Raw genomic sequence first — 12038 nt, 5'->3', positions numbered from 1 at the left:
ATACTATAGTTTTCTGTGTGTTTCAAAAGGACAAATGGAAAGAGGTCCTACTGTATTCTAGATGGTGGTGTAGAGTATCTACAATGTGACCCCCTAAATAATGGTGGTGTAGTGTATCTACAACGTGACCTCCCTAAATAATGGTGGTGTAGAGTATCTACAATGTGACCCTCCCTAAATAATGGTGGTGTAGAGTATCTACAATGTGACCCCCCCTAAATAATGGTGGTGTAGTGTATCTACAATGTGACCTCCCTAAATAATGGTGGTGTAGAGTATCTACAATGTGACCCCCCTAAATAATGGTGGTGTAGAGTATCTACAATGTGACCCCCCTAAATAATGGTGGTGTAGTGTATCTACAATGTGACCTCCCTAAATAATGGTGGTGTAGAGTATCTACAATGTGACCTCCCTAAATAATGGTGGTGTAGAGTATCTACAATGTGACCCCCCTAAATAATGGTGGTGTAGTGTATCTACAATGTGACCTCCCTAAATAATGGTGGTGTAGAGTATCTACAATGTGACCCTCCCTAAATAATGGTGGTGTAGAGTATCTACAATGTGACCTCCCTAAATAATGGTGGTGTAGTGTATCTACAATATGACCTCCCTAAATAATGGTGGTGTAGTGAATGTACAATGTGACCTCCCTAAATAATGGTGGTGTAGTGTATCTACAATGTGACCTCCCTAAATAATGGTGGTGTAGTGAATCTACAATGTGACCTCCCTAAATAATGGTGGTGTAGTGAATCTACAATGTGACCTCCCTAAATAATGGTGGTGTAGTGTATCTACAATGTGACCTCCCTAAATAATGGTGGTGTAGTGTATCTACAATATGACCTCCCTAAATAATGGTGGTGTAGTGAATCTACAATGTGACCTCCCTAAATAATGGTGGTGTAGTGTATCTACAATGTGATCTCCCTAAATAATGGTGGTGTAGAGTATCTACAATGTGACCTCCCTACATAATGGTGGTGTAGTGTATCTACAATGTGACCTCCCTAAATAATGGTGGTGTAGAGTATCTACAATGTGACCTCCCCTAAATAATGGTGGTGTAGAGTATCTACAATGTTACCCTCCCTAAATAATGGTGGTGTAGTGTATCTACAATGTGACCTCCCTAAATAATGGTGGTGTAGAGTATCTACAATGTGACCTCCCTAAAAAATGGTGGTGTAGTATATCTACAATGTGACCTCCCTAAATATTGGTGGTGTAGTGTATCTACAATGTGATCTCCCTAAATAATGGTGGTGTAGAGTATCTACAATGTGACCTCCCTAAATAATGGTGGTGTAGTATATCTACAATGTGACCTCCCTAAATAATTGTGGTGTAGTGTATCTACAATGTGACCTCCCTAAATAATGGTGGTGTAGTGTATCTACAATGTGACCTCCCTAAATAATGCACAAGTTACATTTTAACTTCATTCAAGAGGAGAGAATGTAGGAGACTAATAAAGCAGGTAGAGGACCATTTTATGGGGCTGAAACCTAAAGCGGCAACTGCAGCGCAATCAATAGGAGGTGAACAGCACCTGGTGATGATAATATAGCAGCACAATCAATAGGAGGTGAACAGCACCTGGTGCTGAAAATATAGCAGCACAATCAATAGGAGGTGAACAGCGCCTGGTGCTGATAATATAGCAGCACAATCAATAGGAGGTGAACAGCACCTGGTGCTGAAAATATAGCAGCACAATCAATAGGAGGTGAACAGCACCTGGTGCTGATAATATAGCAGCACAATCAATAGGAGGTGAACAGCACCTGGTGTTGAAAATATAGCTAACTTGTTATGCAAGTGGCGCCAATCAACAATCAACAATAATCTTCCTTTTAATTTGACTTTAAAAACAACAAGAGGGCTTAATTGGAGTCTATTTCTTCAGAGTGAAGGCACATATAAATTAACTTAACTGTCTGAGCTAGGCTGTGTGGGGGCGAAGGCCCATATAAATAATTTAACTGTCTGAGCTAGGCTGTGTGGGGGCGAAGGCCCATATAAATAACTTAACTGTCTGAGCTAGGCTATGTGGGGGCGAAGGCCCATATAAATAACTTAACTGGCTGAGCTAGGCTGTGTGGGGGCGAAGGCCCATATAAATAACTTAACTGTCTGAGCTAGGCTATGTGGGGGCGAAGGCCCATATAAATAACTTAACTGGCTGAGCTAGGCTGTGTGGGGGCGAAGGCCCATATAAATAACTTAACTGTCTGAGCTAGGCTATGTGGGGGCGAAGGCCCATATAAATAACTTAACTGGCTGAGTTAGGCTGTGTGGGGGCGAAGGCCCATATAAATAACTTAACTGTCTGAGCTAGGCTGTGTGGGGGCGAAGGCCCATATAAATAACTTAACTGGCTGTGCTAGGCTGTGTGGGGGCGAAGGCCCATATAAATAACTTAACTGGCTGAGCTAGGCTGTGTTGGGGCGAAGGCCCATATAAATAACTTAACTGGCTGTGCTAGGCTATGTGGCTTAACAGCATCTTTCACAAGACAACAACATGGCCTAATAGAAGAGGGATTTGTATTTATTTATTAGGCCGACTTACAACTGCAACATGGCCAAAAAGGCAGCATCCTACATAAAACAATAATTTAAAGAAAAAAGGTGATGTCTGTGTCTGAGTGTCTGTAGCCCTGTATCAGGAGTGACCAGAGTAACCTGAGTGTCTGTAGCCCTGTATCAGGAGTGACCAGAGTAACCTGAGTGTCTGTAGCCCTGAATCAGAGTAACCTGAGTGTCTGTAGCCCTGTATCAGGAGTCTGGGGATAACCTGAGTGTCTGTAGCCCTGTATCAGGAGTCTGGGGATAACCTGAGTGTCTGTAGCCCTGTACCAGAGTGACCAGAGAAACCTGAGTGTCTGTAGCCCTGTACCAGGAGTCTGGGATAACCTGAGTGTCTGTAGCCCTGTATCAGGAGTGACCAGAGTAACCTGAGTGTCTGTAGCCCTGTACCAGGAGTGACCAGAGTAACCTGAGTGTCTGTAGCCCTGTATCAGAGTGACCAGAGTAACCTGAGTGTCTGTAGCCCTGTACCAGGAGTCTGGGATAACCTGAGTGTCTGTAGCCCTGTATCAGGAGTGACCAGAGTAACCTGAGTGTCTGTAGCCCTGTATCAGGAGTGACCAGAGTAACCTGAGTGTCTGTAGCCCTGTATCAGGAGTGACCAGAGTAACCTGAGTGTCTGTAGCCCTGTACCAGAGTAACCTGAGTGTCTGTAGCCCTGTATCAGAGTGACCAGAGTAACCTGAGTGTCTGTAGCCCTGTACCAGAGTGACCATAGTAACCTGAGTGTCTGTAGCACTGTATCAGGAGTGACCAGAGTAACCTGAGTGTCTGTAGCCCTGTATCAGAGTGACCAGAGTAACCTGAGTGTCTGTAGCCCTGTATCAGAGTGACCAGAGTAACCTGAGTGTCTGTAGCCCTGTATCAGAGTGACCAGAGTAACCTGAGTGTCTGTAGCCCTGTATCAGGAGTGACCAGAGTAACCTGAGTGTCTGTAGCCCTGTATCAGAGTGACCAGAGTAACCTGAGTGTCTGTAGCCCTGTATCAGGAGTGACCAGAGTAACCTGAGTGTCTGTAGCCCTGTACCAGAGTGACCATAGTAACCTGAGTGTCTGTAGCCCTGTATCAGGAGTGACCAGAGTAACCTGAGTGTCTGTAGCCCTGTATCAGAGTGACCAGAGTAACCTGAGTGTCTATAGCCCTGTATCAGGAGTTACCAGAGTGTCTGTAGCCCTGTATCAGGAGTGACCAGAGTAACCTGAGTGTCTGTAGCCCTGTATCAGGAGTGACCAGAGTAACCTGAGTGTCTGTAGCCCTGTACCAGAGTAACCTGAGTGTCTGTAGCCCTGTATCAGGAGTGACCAGAGTAACCTGAGTGTCTGTAGCCCTGTATCAGAGTAACCTGAGTGTCTGTAGCCCTGTATCAGGAGTGACCAGAGTAACCTGAGTGTCTGTAGCCCTGTATCAGGAGTGACCAGAGTAACCTGAGTGTCTGTAGCCCTGTATCAGAGTGACCAGAGTAACCTGAGTGTCTGTAGCCCTGTACCAGGAGTCTGGGATAACCTGAGTGTCTGTAGCCCTGTATCAGGAGTGACCAGAGTAACCTGAGTGTCTGTAGCCCTGTATCAGGAGTGACCAGAGTAACCTGAGTGTCTGTAGCCCTGTATCAGGAGTGACCAGAGTAACCTGAGTGTCTGTAGCCCTGTACCAGAGTAACCTGAGTGTCTGTAGCCCTGTATCAGAGTGACCAGAGTAACCTGAGTGTCTGTAGCCCTGTACCAGAGTGACCATAGTAACCTGAGTGTCTGTAGCCCTGTATCAGGAGTGACCAGAGTAACCTGAGTGTCTGTAGCCCTGTATCAGAGTGACCAGAGTAACCTGAGTGTCTGTAGCCCTGTATCAGAGTGACCAGAGTAACCTGAGTGTCTGTAGCCCTGTATCAGAGTGACCAGAGTAACCTGAGTGTCTGTAGCCCTGTATCAGGAGTGACCAGAGTAACCTGAGTGTCTGTAGCCCTGTATCAGAGTGACCAGAGTAACCTGAGTGTCTGTAGCCCTGTATCAGGAGTGACCAGAGTAACCTGAGTGTCTGTAGCCCAGTATCAGGAGTGACCAGAGTAACCTGAGTGTCTGTAGCCCTGTATCAGAGTGACCAGAGTAACCTGAGTGTCTGTAGCCCTGTATCAGAGTAACCTGAGTGTCTGTAGCCCTGTATCAGAGTAACCTGAGTGTCTGTAGCCCTGTACCAGGAGTGACCAGAGTAACCTGAGTGTCTGTAGCCCTGTATCAGGAGTGACCAGAGTAACCTGAGTGTCTGTAGCCCTGTACCAGAGTAACCTGAGTGTCTGTAGCCCTGTATCAGGAGTGACCAGAGTAACCTGAGTGTCTGTAGCCCTGTATCAGAGTAACCTGAGTGTCTGTAGCCCTGTATCAGGAGTGACCAGAGTAACCTGAGTGTCTGTAGCCCTGTATCAGGAGTGACCAGAGTAACCTGAGTGTCTGTAGCCCTGTATCAGGAGTGACCAGAGTAACCTGAGTGTCTGTAGCCCTGTATCAGGAGTGACCAGAGTAACCTGAGTGTCTGTAGCCCTGTATCAGAGTGACCAGAGTAACCTGAGTGTCTGTAGCCCTGTATCAGAGTAACCTGAGTGTCTGTAGCCCTGTATCAGAGTAACCTGAGTGTCTGTAGCCCTGTATCAGAGTAACCTGAGTGTCTGTAGCCCTGTATCAGGAGTGACCAGAGTAACCTGAGTGTCTGTAGCCCTGTACCAGAGTGACCAGAGTAACCTGAGTGTCTGTAGCCCTGTATCAGAGTGACCAGAGTAACCTGAGTGTCTGTAGCCCTGTATCAGGAGTGACCAGAGTAACATGAATGTCTGTAGCCCTGTACCAGAGTGACCATAGTAACCTGAGTGTCTGTAGCCCTGTATCAGAGTGACCAGAGTAACCTGAGTGTCTGTAGCCCTGTATCAGGAGTGACCAGAGTAACCTGAGTGTCTGTAGCCCTGTATCAGGAGTGACCAGAGTAACCTGAGTGTCTGTAGCCCTGTATCAGAGTGACCAGAGTAACCTGAGTGTCTGTAGCACTGTATCAGAGTAACCTGAGTGTCTGTAGCCCTGTATCAGAGTAACCTGAGTGTCTGTAGCCCTGTACCAGGAGTGACCAGAGTAACCTGAGTGTCTGTAGCCCTGTATCAGGAGTGACCAGAGTAACCTGAGTGTCTGTAGCCCTGTACCAGAGTAACCTGAGTGTCTGTAGCCCTGTATCAGGAGTGACCAGAGTAACCTGAGTGTCTGTAGCCCTGTATCAGAGTAACCTGAGTGTCTGTAGCCCTGTATCAGGAGTGACCAGAGTAACCTGAGTGTCTGTAGCCCTGTATCAGGAGTGACCAGAGTAACCTGAGTGTCTGTAGCCCTGTATCAGGAGTGACCAGAGTAACCTGAGTGTCTGTAGCCCTGTATCAGGAGTGACCAGAGTAACCTGAGTGTCTGTAGCCCTGTATCAGAGTGACCAGAGTAACCTGAGTGTCTGTAGCCCTGTATCAGAGTAACCTGAGTGTCTGTAGCCCTGTATCAGAGTAACCTGAGTGTCTGTAGCCCTGTATCAGAGTAACCTGAGTGTCTGTAGCCCTGTATCAGGAGTGACCAGAGTAACCTGAGTGTCTGTAGCCCTGTACCAGAGTGACCAGATTAACCTGAGTGTCTGTAGCCCTGTATCAGAGTGACCAGAGTAACCTGAGTGTCTGTTGCCCTGTATCAGGAGTGACCAGAGTAACCTGAGTGTCTGTAGCCCTGTATCAGGAGTGACCAGAGTAACCTGAGTGTCTGTAGCCCTGTACCAGAGTGACCATAGTAACATGAGTGTCTGTAGCCCTGTATCAGAGTGACCAGAGTAACCTGAGTGTCTGTAGCCCTGTATCAGGAGTGACCAGAGTAACCTGAGTGTCTGTAGCCCTGTATCAGGAGTGACCAGAGTAACATGAATGTCTGTAGCCCTGTACCAGAGTGACCATAGTAACCTGAGTGTCTGTAGCCCTGTATCAGAGTGACCAGAGTAACCTGAGTGTCTGTAGCCCTGTATCAGGAGTGACCAGAGTAACCTGAGTGTCTGTAGCCCTGTATCAGGAGTGACCAGAGTAACCTGAGTGTCTGTAGCCCTGTATCAGTAGTGACCAGAGTAACCTGAGTGTCTGTAGCCCTGTACCAGAGTGACCATAGTAACCTGAGTGTCTGTAGCCCTGTATCAGAGTGACCAGAGTAACCTGAGTGTCTGTAGCCCTGTACCAGAGTGACCATAGTAACCTGAGTGTCTGTAGCCCTGTACCAGAGTGACCAGAGTAACCTGAGTGTCTGTAGCCCTGTACCAGAGTGACCAGAGTACCCTGAGTGTCTGTAGCCCTGTACCAGAGTGACCATAGTAACCTGAGTGTCTGTAGCCCTGTATCAGAGTGACCAGAGTAACCTGAGTGTCTGTAGCCCTGTACCAGAGTGACCAGAGTAACCTGAGTGTCTGTAGCCCTGTATCAGAGTGACCAGAGTAACCTGAGTGTCTGTAGCCCTGTACCAGAGTGACCATAGTAACCTGAGTGTCTGTAGCCCTGTATCAGGAGTCTGGGGATAACCTGAGTGTCTGTAGCCCTGTATCAGAGTGACCATAGTAACCTGAGTGTCTGTAGCCCTGTATCAGGAGTCTGGGATAACCTGAGTGTCTGTAGCCCTGTATCAGAGTGACCAGAGTAACCTGAGTGTCTGTAGCCCTGTATCAGGAGTCTGGGATAACCTGAGTGTCTGTAGCCCTGTATCAGAGTGACCAGAGTAACCTGAGTGTCTGTAGCCCTGTATCAGGAGTCTGGGATAACCTGAGTGTCTGTAGCCCTGTACCAGAGTGACCATAGTAACCTGAGTGTCTGTAGCCCTGTACCAGGAGTCTGGGATAACCTGAGTGTCTGTAGCCCTGTATCAGGAGTGACCATAGTAACCTGAGTGTCTGTAGCCCTGTATCAGAGTGACCATAGTAACCTGAGTGTCTGTAGCCCTGTATCAGGAGTGACCATAGTAACCTGAGTGTCTGTAGCCCTGTATCAGAGTGACCATAGTAACCTGAGTGTCTGTAGCCCTGTATCAGAGTAACCTGAGTGTCTGTAGCCCTGTATCAGGAGTGACCATAGTAACCTGAGTGTCTGTAGCCCTGTATCAGAGTGACCATAGTAACCTGAGTGTCTGTAGCCCTGTATCAGAGTGACCAGAGTAACCTGAGTGTCTGTAGCTCTGTATCAGGAGTGACCAGAGTAACCTGAGTGTCTGTAGCCCTGTATCAGAGTGACCAGAGTAACCTGAGTGTCTGTAGCCCTGTATCAGAGTGACCAGAGTAACCTGAGTGTCTGTAGCCCTGTATCAGAGTGACCAGAGTAACCTGAGTGTCTGTAGCCCTGTATCAGAGTGACCAGAGTAACCTGAGTGTCTGTAGCCCTGTACCAGAGTGACCAGAGTAACCTGAGTGTCTGTAGCCCTGTATCAGAGTGACCAGAGTAACCTGAGTGTCTGTAGCCCTGTACCAGGAGTGACCAGAGTAACCTGAGTGTCTGTAGCCCTGTACCAGGAGTGACCAGAGTAACCTGAGTGTCTGTAGCCCTGTATCAGAGTGACCAGAGTAACCTGAGTGTCTGTAGCCCTGTACCAGGAGTGACCAGAGTAACCTGAGTGTCTGTAGCCCTGTACCAGGAGTGACCAGAGTAACCTGAGTGTCTGTAGCCCTGTATCAGAGTGACCAGAGTAACCTGAGTGTCTGTAGCCCTGTACCAGGAGTCTGGGATAACCTGAGTGTCTGTAGCCCTGTATCAGGAGTCTGGGATAACCTGAGTGTCTGTAGCCCTGTACCAGGAGTCTGGGATAACCTGAGTGTCTGTAGCCCTGTACCAGAGTGACCATAGTAACCTGAGTGTCTGTAGCCCTGTACCAGGAGTCTGGGATAACCTGAGTGTCTGTAGCCCTGTACCAGAGTGACCATAGTAACCTGAGTGTCTGTAGCCCTGTATCAGGAGTGACCATAGTAACCTGAGTGTCTGTAGCCCTGTATCAGAGTGACCAGAGTAACCTGAGTGTCTGTAGCCCTGTATCAGGAGTGACCAGAGTAACCTGAGTGTCTGTAGCCCTGTATCAGGAGTGACCAGAGTAACCTGAGTGTCTGTAGCCCTGTACCAGAGTAACCTGAGTGTCTGTAGCCCTGTATCAGAGTGACCAGAGTAACCTGAGTGTCTGTAGCCCTGTACCAGAGTGACCATAGTAACCTGAGTGTCTGTAGCCCTGTATCAGGAGTGACCAGAGTAACCTGAGTGTCTGTAGCCCTGTATCAGAGTGACCAGAGTAACCTGAGTGTCTGTAGCCCTGTATCAGAGTGACCAGAGTAACCTGAGTGTCTGTAGCCCTGTATCAGAGTGACCAGAGTAACCTGAGTGTCTGTAGCCCTGTATCAGGAGTGACCAGAGTAACCTGAGTGTCTGTAGCCCTGTATCAGAGTGACCAGAGTAACCTGAGTGTCTGTAGCCCTGTATCAGGAGTGACCAGAGTAACCTGAGTGTCTGTAGCCCTGTATCAGGAGTGACCAGAGTAACCTGAGTGTCTGTAGCCCTGTATCAGAGTGACCAGAGTAACCTGAGTGTCTGTAGCCCTGTATCAGAGTAACCTGAGTGTCTGTAGCCCTGTATCAGAGTAACCTGAGTGTCTGTAGCCCTGTACCAGGAGTGACCAGAGTAACCTGAGTGTCTGTAGCCCTGTATCAGGAGTGACCAGAGTAACCTGAGTGTCTGTAGCCCTGTACCAGAGTAACCTGAGTGTCTGTAGCCCTGTATCAGGAGTGACCAGAGTAACCTGAGTGTCTGTAGCCCTGTATCAGAGTAACCTGAGTGTCTGTAGCCCTGTATCAGGAGTGACCAGAGTAACCTGAGTGTCTGTAGCCCTGTATCAGGAGTGACCAGAGTAACCTGAGTGTCTGTAGCCCTGTATCAGGAGTGACCAGAGTAACCTGAGTGTCTGTAGCCCTCTATCAGGAGTGACCAGAGTAACCTGAGTGTCTGTAGCCCTGTATCAGAGTGACCAGAGTAACCTGAGTGTCTGTAGCCCTGTATCAGAGTAACCTGAGTGTCTGTAGCCCTGTATCAGAGTAACCTGAGTGTCTGTAGCCCTGTATCAGAGTAACCTGAGTGTCTGTAGCCCTGTATCAGGAGTGACCAGAGTAACCTGAGTGTCTGTAGCCCTGTACCAGAGTGACCAGAGTAACCTGAGTGTCTGTAGCCCTGTATCAGAGTGACCAGAGTAACCTGAGTGTCTGTTGCCCTGTATCAGGAGTGACCAGAGTAACCTGAGTGTCTGTAGCCCTGTATCAGGAGTGACCAGAGTAACCTGAGTGTCTGTAGCCCTGTACCAGAGTGACCATAGTAACATGAGTGTCTGTAGCCCTGTATCAGAGTGACCAGAGTAACCTGAGTGTCTGTAGACCTGTATCAGGAGTGACCAGAGTAACCTGAGTGTCTGTAGCCCTGTATCAGGAGTGACCAGAGTAACATGAATGTCTGTAGCCCTGTACCAGAGTGACCATAGTAACCTGAGTGTCTGTAGCCCTGTATCAGAGTGACCAGAGTAACCTGAGTGTCTGTAGCCCTGTATCAGGAGTGACCAGAGTAACCTGAGTGTCTGTAGCCCTGTATCAGGAGTGACCAGAGTAACCTGAGTGTCTGTAGCCCTGTATCAGGAGTGACCAGAGTAACCTGAGTGTCTGTAGCCCTGTACCAGAGTGACCATAGTAACCTGAGTGTCTGTAGCCCTGTATCAGAGTGACCAGAGTAACCTGAGTGTCTGTAGCCCTGTACCAGAGTGACCATAGTAACCTGAGTGTCTGTAGCCCTGTACCAGAGTGACCAGAGTAACCTGAGTGTCTGTAGCCCTGTACCAGAGTGACCAGAGTACCCTGAGTGTCTGTAGCCCTGTACCAGAGTGACCATAGTAACCTGAGTGTCTGTAGCCCTGTATCAGAGTGACCAGAGTAACCTGAGTGTCTGTAGCCCTGTACCAGAGTGACCAGAGTAACCTGAGTGTCTGTAGCCCTGTATCAGAGTGACCAGAGTAACCTGAGTGTCTGTAGCCCTGTACCAGAGTGACCATAGTAACCTGAGTGTCTGTAGCCCTGTATCAGGAGTCTGGGGATAACCTGAGTGTCTGTAGCCCTGTATCAGAGTGACCATAGTAACCTGAGTGTCTGTAGCCCTGTATCAGGAGTCTGGGATAACCTGAGTGTCTGTAGCCCTGTATCAGAGTGACCAGAGTAACCTGAGTGTCTGTAGCCCTGTATCAGGAGTCTGGGATAACCTGAGTGTCTGTAGCCCTGTACCAGAGTGACCATAGTAACCTGAGTGTCTGTAGCCCTGTACCAGGAGTCTGGGATAACCTGAGTGTCTGTAGCCCTGTATCAGGAGTGACCATAGTAACCTGAGTGTCTGTAGCCCTGTATCAGAGTGACCATAGTAACCTGAGTGTCTGTAGCCCTGTATCAGGAGTGACCATAGTAACCTGAGTGTCTGTAGCCCTGTATCAGAGTAACCTGAGTGTCTGTAGCCCTGTATCAGGAGTGACCATAGTAACCTGAGTGTCTGTAGCCCTGTATCAGAGTGACCATAGTAACCTGAGTGTCTGTAGCCCTGTATCAGAGTGACCAGAGTAACCTGAGTGTCTGTAGCCCTGTATCAGGAGTGACCAGAGTAACCTGAGTGTCTGTAGCCCTGTATCAGAGTGACCAGAGTAACCTGAGTGTCTGTAGCCCTGTATCAGAGTGACCAGAGTAACCTGAGTGTCTGTAGCCCTGTATCAGAGTGACCAGAGTAACCTGAGTGTCTGTAGCCCTGTATCAGAGTGACCAGAGTAACCTGAGTGTCTGTAGCCCTGTACCAGAGTGACCAGAGTAACCTGAGTGTCTGTAGCCCTGTATCAGAGTGACCAGAGTAACCTGAGTGTCTGTAGCCCTGTACCAGGAGTGACCAGAGTAACCTGAGTGTCTGTAGCCCTGTACCAGGAGTGACCAGAGTAACCTGAGTGTCTGTAGCCCTGTATCAGAGTGACCAGAGTAACCTGAGTGTCTGTAGCCCTGTACCAGGAGTGACCAGAGTAACCTGAGTGTCTGTAGCCCTGTACCAGGAGTGACCAGAGTAACCTGAGTGTCTGTAGCCCTGTATCAGAGTGACCAGAGTAACCTGAGTGTCTGTAGCCCTGTACCAGGAGTCTGGGATAACCTGAGTGTCTGTAGCCCTGTATCAGGAGTCTGGGATAACCTGAGTGTCTGTAGCCCTGTACCAGGAGTCTGGGATAACCTGAGTGTCTGTAGCCCTGTACCAGAGTGACCATAGTAACCTGAGTGTCTGTAGCCCTGTACCAGGAGTCTGGGATAACCTGAGTGTCTGTAGCCCTGTACCAGAGTGACCATAGTAACCTGAGTGTCTGTAGCCCTGTATCAGG

This window comes from Salmo salar, unplaced genomic scaffold, assembly GCF_905237065.1.
Source record: "Salmo salar unplaced genomic scaffold, Ssal_v3.1, whole genome shotgun sequence".
Taxonomy (NCBI): domain Eukaryota; kingdom Metazoa; phylum Chordata; class Actinopteri; order Salmoniformes; family Salmonidae; genus Salmo; species Salmo salar.
Note: the sequence above shows the minus strand (reverse complement) of the source record.